Raw genomic sequence first — 16,727 nt, 5'->3', positions numbered from 1 at the left:
ATTCAGTGGCACAAAAAATACCACTTCAGTCTTTTAAAAGCAGTACAAAAATATACTGCAGGGAACACAGCTGTATCAGCATGGCAGTAAAGCAGATGAGCTTATAACCCTCTCTTCTCTCATTTTCAGGGTCATGCATGACAAGATGTCAGTACTAGCCAAAACTTATTTACCTGTGACCAACACGATTTTCAGAGTTTGGGTTTGGTGTAAATTAATATCTCTCTGGGAGGAAAGGTGTGTACCATTTATCAAGTGAGAAGTATTACCATTCCAAAGGAGGGGCAGGGAGGGACAAAGCTACTTAAAATTAGAGACAAGGCCTTTCAGAAAGACCAGAACAGAACCACTTTAGAAAGTCTGCCCCCATATGACTGGAAGTTGAACTCTTTACAGAAATTCCCAATCAGTGGCAAATGTTCAGCTCTTGAGACAAAAAAACACCAAAACCTGGCCACAGATATCTACCTATTGTTACTGGTGTCAAGAACACTTCCCCCAAAGATATAAACATTTTCATGACCTTTTCAGCTCATCCAATATCAGAGCTTACATGTGAGAGGATTTTCACATGAAAGCTGTGCTCTGCAAGACCGAACTACTTAGTAGAATCAAACAAAAATGGGGAGGGGACCCTTGAACAGATTAAGTTAAAATCACACTGTTATTCTACCTGATGAGAGACCACAATAAAAAAAACCAAAACCAAACCAAAACACACCACCAAAACAAACAAACAAAACAAGCCCAAAAAACCCCACCACTTTTAAGCAGAAGAATGTAGAACTCTAGATGAAGTCCTCATTGTCTGACCAACATTATTTTCAAAATGTCTGTTGTATTACCAGCTGGACAAGTGGTACAATGCCTTCATGCTTAAATGTGCTGGTTTTGGCTGGGATAGAGTTAATTTTCTTCACAGTAGCTAGTACGGGGCTCTATTTGGATTGGTGCCAAAAACGGTGTTGATAACCCAGGGATGTTTTCATTATTGCTGAGCAGGGCTTACACAGAGTCAAGGCCTTCTCTGTCCCTCACCCCACCCCACCCCACCAGCGAGTGGGCTGGGGGTGCACATGGGCTTGGGAGGGGACACGGCTGGGACAGCTGACCCCAACTGACCCCAGGGATGTCCCACACCATATGGCATCGTGCTCAGTATATATAAAGCTGGGGGAATAAGGAGGAAGTGGGAGGGATGTTTGGAGTTATGACATTTGTCTTCTAAAGTAACCGTTACGCGTGATGGAGCCCTGCTTCCCTGGAGGTGGCTGAGCACTTGCCTGCCCATGGGAAGGAGAGAATAAATTCCTTGTTTTGCTTTGCTCGTGTGCGTGGCTTTTCCTTTACCTGTTAAATTGTCTTTATCTCAGCCCACAAGTTTTCTCACTGTTATTGCTCCCATGCTCTCTCCTATCCCTCCAGGGAGGAGTGAGCGAGTGGCTGTGGGGTGCTCAGTTCTGGCTGGAGTTAAACCACAAGATTAATGAAAACTAATCTGAAGCAAAGAGGAGAAGATGGAGATTTGTTTGTTGTTTTGTTTTGCCTCTAAAGGGTTTCGAATACCCAAACATCAAAAGAATAGTTAACTAAGCAACTAATCTTACAGGACAAATTCAGAGCTCAGAGCTTGTAGGAACTGCAAACCTGTTGCTGAGAGCATCCACACACACACACACTGGTTTTGTCAAAGAATTCGGACCTAATTTTTAAAAATTTATTTCTGTAGAAACCATAAAACTTCTTTCATAGCCATTTTGCTTTGTCTCTAGTTCCTTTAACAAAGCTCTGACTCAGATAGAGTAATTTGCATTCATTCTAGTACTGAACAGATTTATGATAACTTGTATATTCACAGAAGAGTCACATCTTCAAACAGTTTCAAGGATGAACTGCTAAACCTCAGGGACTAAAAAGCCCTTTATGATTGGGGTCAAGCTAGGCATTTAGGTTCAAAAATAATAAATAAATCCTTTGGAGACAAAGGCCTATTGTATACCACTCTTCCAGGAAAAACCACGGGTGGCTGAGAATTACTTGGGAAAACTTTGTGTAAATTAATACTGCATCATTCTCAGTTCTTTCTTTCACACTGAAAAGAGGGGTCTATGGAGGGGGAAAAGCATTGGTGAGTTCACACAAGGTCAGGGAATATCTGGCTTTCCAAATGCAGAGCTAGAAAACATTCACAGTTCTTGGGACACTGAAAGAGAGAACCAGCACCCTCCCTGCCCACGGCTCATTGAGAACCTGGGGCACCATCAGCTCCAACTACAAGGTGGGGGGGCAGGGAGTGTTTAAAAGGTACAGTGGGGAATACAAACTGCAGTAGTCAAAGCTTCAGTGGTGTGATGGGTCAAAGTAACCACTTCCCGACCTCTGCTCAAAAGGAAGAAAAAACAACAAAGATACAAAATAATCAGTCCCACTGTTCTTCATCAATCATCATTGCTGTTTCTGCTACCAGGCAGACACTGTCAAGCTGACATGTTGGAGTTCATTAGAAAACACAGAATTTTACTCAGGAATTTTGCAGTGTCCTATAGAATTATATGGAAATTAAGCACTAGGCTACATAGGACAAGGGGTAATGGTTTTAATCTAAAAGAGGGTAGATTTAGGCTAGATATAAGAAGAAAATTTATTACGATGAGGGTGGTGAAACCCTGGCACAGGTTGCCCAGAGAGGTGGTAGATGCCCCATCCCTGGAAACATTCAAGGTCAGGTTGGATGGGGCTCTGAGCAACCTGATCCAGTTAAAGATGTCCCTGCTCACTGCAGGGGGTTGGACTAGATGGCCTCTAAAGGTCCCTTCCAACCCAAACTATTCTATGATTCTATAGTTCTTTGCATTAGTTCAGAAAAACCATAGAAGCATCACACTATATTATGGGCTTTTACAGTAATGTTTATAGAAAAAAACCCTAGTCTTTATTCTTAACTCTGCAATCATATGTTAACAATTATTGTCACAAAAGCTATTGCAGTTCTTCCAAGTCATACAACAAACTAGACAGCAGGGACAGCTTTGAACCTTTGAACATCAGGTTCTTATTTATTATGTTATCCCATTTTTAGGTCAGAATTTTACACAACTGCTGAAAGCACTTTCTCTATGTCAGGCAGTTCTGGTAAAACTGCTTCAGGTACCAAGCTGCTGAGTAGGAGCAGTACAACCTTGATTCAGTCCTTAATTAGAAAACAGGAACTTCTTACAGAGAGCTAGGAAGGCTCACAGACCTGGCAAAGGAAGGACACCGTGCTTCCATTATACCACATTATTTGCCCAGGAGTGATAACTGAGTTAGGGGAATCACATTAATTAACAGACAGAGGCCGTGATTTTGAAGTCAGTGTGGACCTGCTCTTAAATAGTTCTGTTCTTGTTCAGGAGTCTCTGAAACCAAGTGTTTACCCATGACCAGGCAACCCAACCTTGAACATCACTCGCAACAGCCAGTGCAAGCAGGATGGCCACTGTTGTACGCGTTAACCTGAATTCTCAAGCTTAGTTCTGATTCAATGCAACTTTCTGGGGAAGACCTTTGTATTGTGTTTAAAATATTGCATTAAAAAATCAAGGAAGTGGTGGTCTTCTGCCAATAGCTCAGAAAAGTGAGTTTCAAAAAGTTTCCATACTACATTTGAGATGAATACTGGGGATAGTAACAGTGCATGAAGTGCATACCTTTGGCCGAGCTTGGAGAAAGAGAAGCCACAGTTCTGCAGGTATGTTCTGGACTCTTCCTGGAAAAGAAAGAAAACCAGTAGTATTACAGAATGCAATAATCTAATGCCGCTGTTAGAAAAATGAACTATAAAATGTTCTCTCAGTCTAAAATAAAAGAAACCACCACCCTGGGGTCTGCTAGAAAAAAACTGACAGTTATTTCTAGCCTGCCTACTTCAAGTAGTATTGTTATTTTTTTCAAAGCTAAGAGTAACCATTTGTCCATGAATCAGCTTTTATGAGTCAAGAGCCCCCATGTCTAGATGAAACCCAAGGCAACATCATCTGTGTTTATTATTCTGTAAAGAGAAAGAGTGCCAAATGTCCTGCAACACCCACTTTAGCCACTGAAATCCAGAGAACTGAATGTCGTGCTGCTGCTGCTACCATTTGGAGGCAGGAATATGTTTTGATTTAACACATCAGACACAGGCTCACTGGTGACAAGAAGGTACTGGATTCCATAACAGGCAAAAATAGAACCAAATATGAAAACGCTGTATGCAACTCAGATTAACTTCTACGCATCATCTTTGAAATTTTTCAAGAGTGTTCTAAACATTCTAAAAATACCATGGAAGTTGGTAAATTGTTAAATTCCTCTAGCTTGTCACATAAATGGCAGCTTGACTGATGTATACAGATGTTCTAACACTACTCTTACCCTGTTGTGTTTAATACAAAGTTACATGTGAGTCAGGACTAGGACAAAAGTTCTCAGGTGCAGAGAAGTCTGCTTTACAACTGTGGCCATCACTATTTCGGCAGTTGTCTTCCTACTTGCCAAGGACATGGCCTGTGGATATGGATATGTAGGGATACAGTGGGTGTGCCACAGAGCCAGTTCCCTCCTGTGGGCATTATGCTGCTGCTTCTCCATCTTGTAGTCTCTCAGGGAAGTGCCTCATCCTGCCCAAATAGGTTGGCCTTTGCCTGTCCCTTCCTGCAGGTCTCCCTGAGAATCAATTGAGAGCAGAGCTGCCCAGAAAGACAGATCTGCAAAAGCTATTTAGAGTATTTCAATGAGATCTGTGCCCCGTAGAAGATCTGGTTTCAGGATCTCTGCTCCAGGTTAAATCTAGGTTTTTCTCACCTCGTTAAGGCCATATAGTGGGAACGCACCTGCCAAACTCCCCAGCTGCAACAGGCACTTCTCTATATGTTTTCAAGAGCAGGCAACAGCAGCTAGGGAATTCATTCTCTGCTGCTGCCACCAAGGATAAATGATTACAAATACCAGCAAGTGGCAGAATTCAACTCTCTGAGTCCAGTGTGAATGATACAAGCAGGGCCCATGCTCCAAGCTGTCTTACACCCTGTGCTACAGAGCCTCAGGACAGGTAGAGCTCACAGTTTTGCACCATCATTGTATTTGAATCCCGATAAGGGAACGTTTATGCCTTCTGTATACTCTCAATGAAAAGCTGCCAGTTCTCAATACAGAAGAAGGTGCTTTTCAAAACTGAAAAGTTCCTCCCTGCTTCTTTGTTTGCTTCTCAAATGGTAGATCAGTAGGTACCTCTGGATGGGGAAAGACACTAGCTTCCCCTGCCACATAGGAAGGGCACTATAGGATGAAAAGTATTCATTCAGCTGGATATATCATTTCTCAACTTCCCCCTCTCATCCTGGAAGTTTTATGTGGGAGTTGGGACAGCTGTAGTCCTGAAACTGAGGTGGAAAAACCCGAACATCTCTCCAACACACCTTCTGTCACTGGAAAGGGCTCCTGCCTACACTGGTAGGTAACTCCTCACATCAAATATGAGTCCATCGTCCTGTGTAGTAGAAGTCCTTCTGGGGAGCTGCTCTACACTAGAAGCGCGGCACACCACTGCTTTTCTATCCTACTGTTCCTTTCTCAGTCACAAGATTTATGCACATGTTGGTATGTTCTTGTATGTACTCCAGTCAGTGAGGAATCTTTCCCTCCCCACAATGTTGCTCTGGGGAGTAAGTAAAATTCCCATCAACTTTCCTACCTCTTTCTGATCTTAGAAACCAACCCCTCTCACCAGCTACTTGAGCCTAGAAGTAAGGGCTAGAGCTCTAGGAACACCTCCATCCCTCTTCTCCCCATCTTCTCAGGTTCTGAGCCCCATTTTGCTCAAGAGTCAATAGATCAAGCCCATCACACTGGATATCCAACCCATAACCATCCATAACACTGTTGGGTATACCAACCAGATGTCATGTGGTACCACTGATACCTAAAGTCCCTTCCACTGGCAGAGACATTTTGCCTGCACGTCTAGCCTGGCTGTCTGTCTTCCTGTGCCATTCAGCTCTTAATTTCTCTCTTACTGTCTGTAAAGTGGAAAAAGTAACATATTTGGGCACTATAATGTGCTGACATCCCTATAGAGGAACTCAAATAAAGAAAAAATAGAGGCACACTAGCAGTGGCACAGCTGTATCTTCCCTTTCTATCCTATACTTGCTCTGGATCAAATCCTCTGTCCAACACCTATCTTTTAGCTACGGGACCAACCAAAGCCACTAAAGTAATAATCTGACTTTTTCATCCTCTAATGCCAGCGCTATTATGGAAAACACAGAGGTTACTTTTTTTCCCCCATATTAATTTATGAGGGGCAAATGCTGACTACACGTTGCCTGTAATGTGTCAAACTTGGATTGTTTACAAAGAGCACAGAAGCTTTTTGACTTAAACAGTACCTACCATCAGCCACACTTCACAAATAAATGCCTCTGAAAATAGAAATGAAATTTTAAAAAAAGGTCCTGGATATTTTTGGCTAGAATGTAGAGTCAAAGGCTGAGAACAGTGAGATATATATACCTTGATTCCAGCAACATTACTCAAAGAAAATCACAGACTTTCCATACATCACAAGGCAGGAGAATGCCCAAGTATAATGGAGCAAACGAATAACAGTAATAGTGAGTGTTGCCATTAGACAAGTAACTCTGACATGAACCATTCTTATCTAATGTTAATTCAAAGCACCAAAGGACTGTTGTTTCCAATGGTTTGCAACAGAGGAGAAATTCTTTGAGAGTCCAATTAAGTTCAGTCACTAACACATGCTTCCTACGGATATCCCCGAGAATCAGACACACATTACAACCACATTCCTAACAGCTAGGAAGTCAGTAACAGCAAAATGAAATTCTGCTTTTAAACTGGTGATTTACAGCTTGAAGAAAGTATCCAGGATGCCACCTGCTCCCTGCAAAATGGTCTGGTGAGGGCAAAATACACACAGATTTCCTTTCTGGCAAGCAAAATGGTCTAACTTTTGCTTAGGTGGCAGCCATGCAGCTTCCAAACAGCTTGAGCAAGATGAGAGTACAGTATCTGAATTATGAACTTTTAAATCTAGTAGTATGCAATATATACAGAACATATGTTCCGACTGAGGCCCTATTTTAGGGCTCAAGTAAATTTTCTAAGTGATTTGCAAGTGTGAAATGCTTGGATATCCAGGTAGGAGTAGCAAAAGTATGTATCTTAGATACCATCAACAAAGATGCTACAATACTGGAAGTTGCTGGACATAGAAGGACATATTCTGGCCAACATTCCCTGCATCTTATGCAGAAATCTCATTCATAACTATTCCACTTCATTGCCCCCTCCCAAACCATCCTTTGCAGTACTTCTTAATTACTGTTCACCACAAACTTTTCATTTTTCACTTGTGCTCTGTTCAACCACTCAGCTGATGCTTCTGTCACACCTGTTAAGCACTTTAGCAGAACTAGTTAAAATACCTGGCAGAGGTCTTCCTGGTATCTGACAAATCTGGACAGTATCCTGTATTTAAATCCCAGGAGGAGGCTTAAAAAGACATGCTTTGTAACCTAATATGAACTATTCTGTGACAGAAAGGGTAAGAACATTTCCCTGTTCTTTGATTTTGATGGAGTGAATGTTGTCCTGATTTTACTGCATTGAGCATCAACTGCTGAATGTCTGCCCACCTCTAACCACATCATGTCTTCAGGTGGACGACACGTCTCCTTGCCCCTTGTTCTTTCCTTCCCCAGAGCACGTGGCTCAGTGATACAGAGGCAGGATTTAAGCAGTGCCCACTCTCACAGGGTGCCAGAGGTGATGTGGGGATCAGCCAGGCGGGTGGGATTCAGAGATTGGTGCCAGGCTGTTCAAAATTTCACTCTTCATTGTAGCTACATGCTGGGCTTTTTGATTGAGAGGAATAATTCAACTGTAGAATTATTATTAAACAGCTCACTCCTGAATATCTCAGGCAAAGTTTTAAGACCCATGTAAACACAGGTTCTTTCCAAAATGAGCTCCTGCCTTGTGAAACAGGACCAGTGGGCTCCAGAGAACTTGGTACTGGCCTGTACTATTTTGAGCACTGTGAAGGTGTTTCAAACTTAAAGTTTTACATAGATTCTGGAATGACTGCACTTTTTAACCCTTCCAGGGAAAGGGTATGGTGAGGTCCATGGAATAAGCACTAAAACTTTCTGGAGCTCAACTCCATAGCTCAAGCATGCTGACAAACAGGATCCACGTTTATATAAATAAAAATAATATTAATAAAAAATAAATACAAGTGCTCACACTATACAGAAGCACATGTTTATTAGAGAACAAAGAGCACATATACCCATTCTTCTACCCACAAGAGTCTAACTCGGTGTCAGTTTTTGCCTGCAAAAATTAGTCTGGCACATCAAAGGACGGCTGCTGTGCCATTTGAAATAATGTGAAGGCTGCCATTTTCCACACACCTCCTGTGAAGGAGAAACATGCCCAGTTCTGCAGCGTACATGGTGTCATGTACCACAGAGTCAGCATCCATGTCTGTAAAACCTGAGTGCAGAGGAGAAATGAGGAAGGAGAGCTAACAGAACAGAGTGTTACTGCCTCTGCGATTTTGGAGCGCTTGTCTCTCCTCATCACAAATTAAGTCCCTGTGCAAGGCACTGAATGTGTAACCCACAGTGTACAATTAAATTATATAATTTTCTCAACTTAGTCACTGACTTTCCATGCCTCTTTAAACAAAAAGGCAGGAAGAGCATGAAGAAGCACAGCAGCAGCGTTGCTGTTGAAAGGTCTTAGAACAAATACGTTTTTGGAAAAATGACTTAAGCAATGAAAAGAAGAACAGAAGACTGCAAAAGAAAGCCGATGATGAAGGGACATTTCTTCCCCCCTGTAGCCTTATGAGGACTGTAATACTAGCAACCAGCGTTGTTCAAAAGCATGTGTAGGAGTATAGGGGGAAGAAAGGATAGCATTGTTTATAGTACATAGACACAGAGACTGCAGCAGGATCCAAAGGAAAAGAAGAATAAGTTCTGTGCAAGGACGGAAGAGCGAAAGGAAATGGGTAGGTAAGGACAATTGTAGGATTTGTACAGTACAGAAGAGAATCCCTTCCATGTAGGACGCAATTTCTTCCATGGAAAAGATGTTTCATCCATGGAGCTGGATGACATAACTCCTCTGGAATAGTAACCTTTCAATGTTTGTTATCTGTGGTTCTGTTACTAAACGGGTTGTGGTTCTTCTAATTAACACTTTATCAGCTAAAAAGTCAAAACATTCCTTGCATCAATCTATTTAGTCTTATGTCACCTTTATGAGATGGGTATCAATCAAGACTGAAAGGAATGTCTGGTGTGAATCATAAATACTCTAAAGAGTTCTCAAAGTATGAATACCCAACACTTTCTGAAAATAAACTTCCTGGAATAAGCTCCTGGGTCACTTAGTATCAGTAAGCCTTTCTGATATCCTGGCCATTTCCCCTCTTTTATAGCTAACAAAATGTTGGTGCACAGAGGCACCAGAGAGCTTCTTTAAAAGAAGGCTTATTTACAAACCTGAAAGAAGGCAGTTGTTTTTTCGCCAGTTGTCAAGCACTTCAGGTCTCACTAGGAAAATTACATCCCACCTGCAGAATGCTATAGAACAGTTTGAAAACCTATTATAAAGCTTCTAATAAATCCCACAGAATGTCAAACAAATGCCCACAAAACCCCCACTGCATGCATCTAGAGCCCACACAAGCTTCTCTATGGACAGATTAAGGAAAGCAGTCTGCTTGTTGACCTGCTTAAGTATGACATTAATTACTCAGTCCACAAGTGTTAAAATACTGTCCTAAGTGAATTGTGTCAGGACCAGAAACACATGCAGAGCCCATATTTTTTGACTAATGACATTCTTTTACCACAATTATTTCTATATGGACTCCTTCTCTATGGCACCAGGTGAGTTTAACCAGGCTGCCACTTATCCATGGTTTTCTGTGGACTGCTTCAAGGATGCCCATGAAGAAAAGCAAGGCTGCTTTCAACAGGGTTAAGTCGGGTAGGCAGGGACCTGGGGCTAACAAAAAGTCTGAAAGGGTCCACATACAGAAGTGTTAAAAAACAATTATTTACACAGACATTATATTAATTATTGCCCTGAAAGTAATTCTATTAAGCCTCTATATGCAATCTAAATATTCACACCATTATTTGGTGCTATCAGAACACCTAAATCATCTGGAAATGCAACCTGTAGCGAAACAAAAATACACCAAAATAAAGTGAAGCAGGATCCCCAGGATTTGACAAACCTGTGACAAGCATCTAAAAGAAATATATTTCACCACTAAACTTTTTTCATGTTACTTCCAACTGATTTTTGACACTGGAACTGGCTTTTAATAGATGCAAAGATGATAAATGTCTCATTACCAAAAATAAATCCGTCTGTTAAGGATGACAGAGAGGCAGAAGCACTGCACTGCCTATTATGGTATCGAGCCACAGATTTCACTCCCTCTGCTATATGCCCATTAATTAAAAATCTGACAAGCTCTTCCAAAGAATTTCTAAGCTTCTTTGGTCCTCTCTAACTCCTCCATAATTCTTTGTATATATAAACATGTCAGGCCTGGAAAGAAGTGGGGCATGCACATAATTTACCACAGGGCTCTTTTTCTGTTCAAATACAAATACTGGTAAGGAAACAATAACAGACAAAGGCAGAATAATGCAAGAAATTAATGCAACAAATGTGCCTGCAATTCCCCATTCAGTCACCAGATGAAGCTGGTTAAAACACCAGCATGTTTGCCTGCCTTTCTGACCACAGAAACCTTGTATGTCTATGCCAGAACTGGATGCATCAGCTCCCAGTGAGCTAAATCACTTTGCATTACAGCCTCTGTTTCATGAACATACGAGGCACTACTTTAATAGGAAATGGTAGCTTGCTTTAGCAATAATAGTATGTCTCACAGAGTCATAATGCAGCGAGGCCTTTGTTCTCTTTGCAGCGTGTTGCCTTTGCAAAATTCCCTCCCCATGGTCAGGCAGAGCAGCCATGTTATTCTCACAATTGATATAACACGGACAGACCTCTCGCGCTGTCAAACACACATACTCGTGCTCATAGATAGCCATACTCACAGATTTTTGCCTTTTCTACTTGTTCTCCTTTGATGAGATAAAAATCACCCCACAAAGCAAAACTGCACATCTGTGCAATCAGAACAGTTGTTCAGACTTTCAAACAGTCACACTTTCAAACAAACAGCCTGGAAAAAACTTCTCTGGGATATTGCTGTTTATGAGGTTCAAAGCTACATGCAAATGTAAAAACTGAAGCACAGAAGGCCTTCCACCATACAATACAGAAAATGTGATCCTGAGTTTTACTCAGCTATTCATTTGTCCTCTAAAGCAAATCCAGTTGAAGCAATGCTTCACTGACATGCGGGAGGGCTAGATAGCCTAATAGGTCTCTCTCACCTCTAAGCAATTCTTGCCTTGCATGGCTTGCTTTTATTGACTTATCTTACTGGCTGTTTGTGGGCAGAAGCACACACCTCAATGCAAATGCCAAGACTTCTCGTGCTTTGGGATACTATTGTTCAAATACAAGTAATTGGAATTAAAACAAAACCCATCATTTTACTTCTGAAGGATTAACTCCATATCATCATGCATAGTTTTTACATATACATTTATATATACAGTGAGAAGATTCAGTAATACCACTGTGTAAACATTAACTAATCTAGCCCTTCCAGTTCAGGGTCATAGGCTTTACTGCTCCTGCTTCACCACAGCTGATATCTGAGCTGCTCTGCAAAGATGAGAGCTTCAACACCTTGAGCAGGGATTCCCAGTGCACTGAGGCAGAAGTCCTGACATGCGAGACAACCCGTAAGAAAGGATAAATATGTATTCTGAATACATCAATCTGTTAAGAGTGAAAGATCATCAAAACCATTTCCTTCGTGCACCTTTCTATCTCAGCAGAGACTGGTAGTAACATTTCAAGTCAGCAGAAGAAAATGCTACATTTGCAGCCTTAGCTAATTAGCTCCTCAGCTAACACAAATGGGGGTGGCTATATGTCTTCTTAGCCCAAGAGGAACCCCAATTCCGAGTATGCCTTAAGGAGTTACTGTAGCATCAAAATCAAATCACACCATTTATTAACATTGCCTTTCTGACTAAAAGAGCAAGCAATGGAAGTTCCACTTCTAAACCAAAGCACAGAGAGGGGTGTGGTGTGGAATTAACCTCTTACCTTGGAAAAAGACCTTATTACACATTTCAGCACTAATTCAGCACATGAGATTCTTCCCCCAAGTCTATCATCTGGTAAGGAGAAGCAGCCTGGGTGAGAGCACTTAAGAAATAGAGGACTCCCAATTTCCAGCTATTAACCATGTTAAAAGGACCAAGCAAGCTGTAGTTTTAAAAGTTAAGCAGCAAAACTTAACTACAGGAAAGGAAAATCTGCTTTCACTGCTTGGAAATGCTCCTGATTTTTCCAGTGGGAACATTCAGTAGTACATGTTAATATTTAACTCTGTGTGTTTTCCAGTATTACACCAGTCTTCCTCCAGGGACGCAGAGGAAGGCAGCGGCATAGCTGAAATGTTACTCCCCTTTAAAAACAATAGAAGTGACCATCACAGAAAAGAGAAATCAGCAACAGAAAATGCATAAAAAAGGAGAGAAGTTTCTGAAAAGAAATCTTCTGTATCACACATCACAAGAACAGCTTAACGAAACAGCAATTCACATAGATAATAAGTGATGAAAAAGACATTAATAAAAATCATCAGCTGTCCTTACAGCTACTTGGAGAGCAACAGTACTATGATATTTGATGACTTAGCATTTCTAAAAGTATAACAGGTCAGTCTGAAGAAAATCTTCAAACATTGGCCAGTGAACACCTGCTCCTATCTACAGCCTTGCTGCTCCTGTCTGCCAGGGTAAACATCACCTGCTCAGTAAGGGATGTCTCAGCCACCCTACTGCAAGGCATCCTTACCATCTAGTTTTCTCTAATCTACTCACGAGAAGCACCTTCCTTCTGCCTGCCAATTTTTGCTGCTTTCACCCACGTGTTTTTCAAGTCCATTTCCTTGTTTTCTGAGTTAGCTAGAAACAAAACTTTCAAACTAAATGCTGAAAGGAATCTCCCCACACTTAGTGAGACACAAGGAGGAAACAACTGGATGTTCAGAGATGGTCGCACATGTTGTCCTCTGGTGAACACATGCCCCACATCCTCCCTTGTGCCAGAGCACAGGGGTGTAGGATAGTCACAGCCCTGTTCTTCAAACAGACTAGGCAAGAGGACACGGTCCTGACATTTCTAATGGAAATCAGTGGTACCTAGGGGTGACTGTCACCTTTGAAAGGAGAGACATGCTGTTTTGGTGCTTTGAAGACTCTGGACAGAAAAAGCCTTTAATGTTAGAAAACACGAGTGAATAAAAGTTGGCATGCACTTTCTGATGCCAGCCTCATTGTAACGAGATGCAGAAGGAAAGACAGTACTCCTACAGACAGTAAAAACCTCATCATATCAGTGCCTTCTATCCCCCACCATTATATTCAGCATCTTTGAGTGGGTGGTATTATGCAGCCTTTCACACCTGACCTCTTAAAATTAACATCTCAGACACAATAGATCCTTTACCCACCTACATCAGTAATTAATTTTCAAGGGAGCAAGTGCATTTGTTACGTGTAATGTAACTTTATCTGGGGTATTCCAAAGAAGGAAAAAGAGCTGACGTAATAAATGCAGTAACTTATATTTTAAGGGAGCTACTGTAAATGAAAGAACTCCACCTGTAACAGCTTGAGGCAGCCCCAGACAAATAGAATTTTTTGTGTCACCCAGGGACAGTGCATTGCATATGGCTTCTCCATCTCCAGCTGCAACACTGAGTAACTAAGTGGCAAAGCAGACACAATTTATACTTTCTGCGACTCTTGGATGCTAGCACTAAAATCTGCTTTCAAACCAATGGAACTGTACCTTATAGTAATTTCATATTAATTCTACATGAAAAGCAGGATAGGTCAAAATAAGTTTAAAGTCTTTCTTATGGGCAATACAGTCTGTTTTGCACTTGTGGAAATCCTAGAAAGTAGGAGACCGTGACTCATGACTGAGACGAGTCTAGACTCGATCACAGTACAAATAATTGAATAATCATATAGGAAGATTTTCTGTAATTAAAGATGAAAATGACATCCTATCAGAGCAGTAGAATTTAATATTCTCTTCGTGCTGATGTATGAAGGACAAAGCAGTAAGAAAAAGGTCCAAGAAAGTAACCAAAAATGTATATGGAACCAAGGAGATGTAGAGGATGCTTGAGGAGCTACACCACCACAGAAGACAAAACCCATTCATTTAGGAAATAAGACTGACTGCTGATATCTCAGATGCGAGTTTGAAGGCTTCAGTTTGTGCTTGAGGCTGAAGCATGAAAAACACTATTTCAGTTGCCAAATCTGGTACTTGCTTAAAGGGCCTGTTTACTCAGCTGAGGCATAACTGCTGAGAAACATGGCCCAGCAAAGGTTTGTTCCCCCACACAGTGACTAGGTAACCTTTTCTAAGGGTTTATCTTATGCTGCATATAGGCAAACAAGGCCTCACTGAGCTTCAGAGAGTCCTCCCAGATGTCTCTTCCACTCAGGGTTTAAATGCATAGTGTTCAGATTATAAGCAGACAGCATACATGGGACATGCTGTCTTGCCCCAAAATACAGTCAAATCCACACCAGGCAAGGTCAAAATTTCCCCAGTCCTTCCTTGCTGTATTACTAAGCAATTAAACAAACTGTATAAACTATACTCTAAACCTTCATCCTCAAGTTAGTTGATCCTGTGATTCATCCACTCAAGCTACTCAGTTAAGACTGATTGACTGTCAGAAATAAAAAACAAACAAACATAAAAACCACCAAACCAACCAAACTCAAAGCAAAACACATCAATCTATTATTTCAGAGAGAGAGCAGAAACCATTCCCAACTCTCACGCCTATGGTAGAATTAGCAAATCATCTGCAAGAGTGAATCATCACTCATTAAGAGGCACCCACAGCAGTGTCTACACCTATTTCTCTGAAGGAAGGAAGGAAAGACCATATAATGCACTTCTGATGTAAGCAATAAGGTTGGTGGGGGAGGTTGCTTTGGGCAGGGGTGTTTGGTTTCAGTGAGGTTTTTTTTGTTGTTGTTGGTTTGGGTTTTGTTTGTTGTTTTTTTTTTAACAGAGGTAATAACGTTGGTATTAAGGCTACTCCTTAATTTTTAATATAGAAGTCAGGCTACAAGATTATTCTCATCAAATTGGTAATATGACAATCAAAACAGTTAAAAAACAAACTCCAATGGCAAAGATTTTTAAGAATACATTTGTATTTAAGAGTACTTGAAAACAAGACACTACCCCGAGATGTTTTAAAGCCTTCCCTCTCTCCTCCATGCTGCTAAATTGAAAAAAAACCCACGAGCTCTTTCTTACATGCAGACCCCAAGAGCAATCTCCCCCACATGAAGGAGGCTGCTGCTTTAGCTGCCTGGAAGTCTATACTACAGTGACTCATTGGCCTCTGTATTAGATGAGGTTTATCAAATGAGTGGCCACCCTTCCAACCCCCAAGGGAAACACACCCACTTCTGCCACCAGTATTAAGCATTTGACAGCTTACTGCAGTCTCATTAAAGACTGAGAAATGGGGTCAGCAAATTTAGCCGTGCATATTTGAGAATTCCTCTATCACTGCTCATCCAAATTTCAGGCACACAAACAAGTCACTGTGGTGGTCCTGAATTCTGCACCAAGTTATCAAAATATTGAGTCCAAGCAAAACATCGTGAAGAAAAATACTTAATTTCTGATCTATTTCAGCTATCTTTTTCTTGGCTTACACTACTGTCTATGATTAATCTTTAAAATGTTGCTAAGGAAATGAGATAGCTTAATGGTCATTGTCTTAAATATACACTGAACATCTTATAGAACATCCGGTTTATTGCAGTTCTACTATGCAAAGCATCAAATACCAAGCACATGACAGCTAAAATAATCAGAGGCATTCAGTTGTGATTAAACAAGGCCAAAGCAGAACATGAATATAGGAAGAGAGGATTTAAACCTTTTATAAACAGACTGTTATCAGCCCATGGATGGCAAAACTGACTGGGCAAGTTCCCATCACATCTAGGGTACCATCTGGAAAACGAAGAGAACATTTTTAGAAGTGATTAAGATAACTTATTATGATCTTAACAGCATTCATTGGAGTATATATAGGCTCAAAAGACCAGATCCTCAACAAGTACAGTGAGAGTACCTTCTGAAGTCAATGGCATTACACCACTTTATAGTGTAATACCATAATACCAATACTAACACATAATTTTACTGCTCATCTTTCTGCTTTTATTTGCCAACACCAGATTTTCAATTCTTCAAATACCTGAGTTTCTCTTAGCTATAGATTCTACATAAGCTTCTGATCTACACTACACTGGATCCAACACCTTTCCTCTAAATAGTATTACCCTAAACTTACAGTAGTGTAATTAAGAATGAGATGCAATAGCATTAATACCCAAGGCATTGTACTAGCCTAATTCCTTAAATTGTTTCAGGTAAAACAATCTTCAGTACAAACGTACCACAGTACTGTAGAGCCCACATGATCCAGATCTTAAATT

At 41.0% G+C, this 16,727-nt stretch overlaps 1 protein-coding gene across 14 annotated transcripts in view; it reads right to left on the bottom strand.

Annotated features, from left to right (window-relative positions):
- The window catches only part of SORBS1 (sorbin and SH3 domain containing 1), a 174,884-nt gene that overhangs the window by 127,686 nt on the left and 30,471 nt on the right, over nucleotides 1–16,727 (bottom strand). For all 14 annotated transcript variants that reach the window (XM_075108002.1, XM_075108010.1, XM_075108015.1 and 11 more), the window contains exon 2: nucleotides 3,690–3,748. The gene's annotated coding sequence lies outside the window, so the exon portion shown is untranslated. The remainder of the gene's footprint in view (nucleotides 1–3,689; nucleotides 3,749–16,727) is intronic.

This window comes from Phalacrocorax aristotelis, chromosome 12 (assembly GCF_949628215.1).
Source record: "Phalacrocorax aristotelis chromosome 12, bGulAri2.1, whole genome shotgun sequence".
Lineage (NCBI taxonomy): Eukaryota > Metazoa > Chordata > Aves > Suliformes > Phalacrocoracidae > Phalacrocorax > Phalacrocorax aristotelis.
The sequence above is the reverse complement of the archived record's forward strand: the minus strand, read 5'-3'. Positions and strand labels throughout refer to the sequence as shown.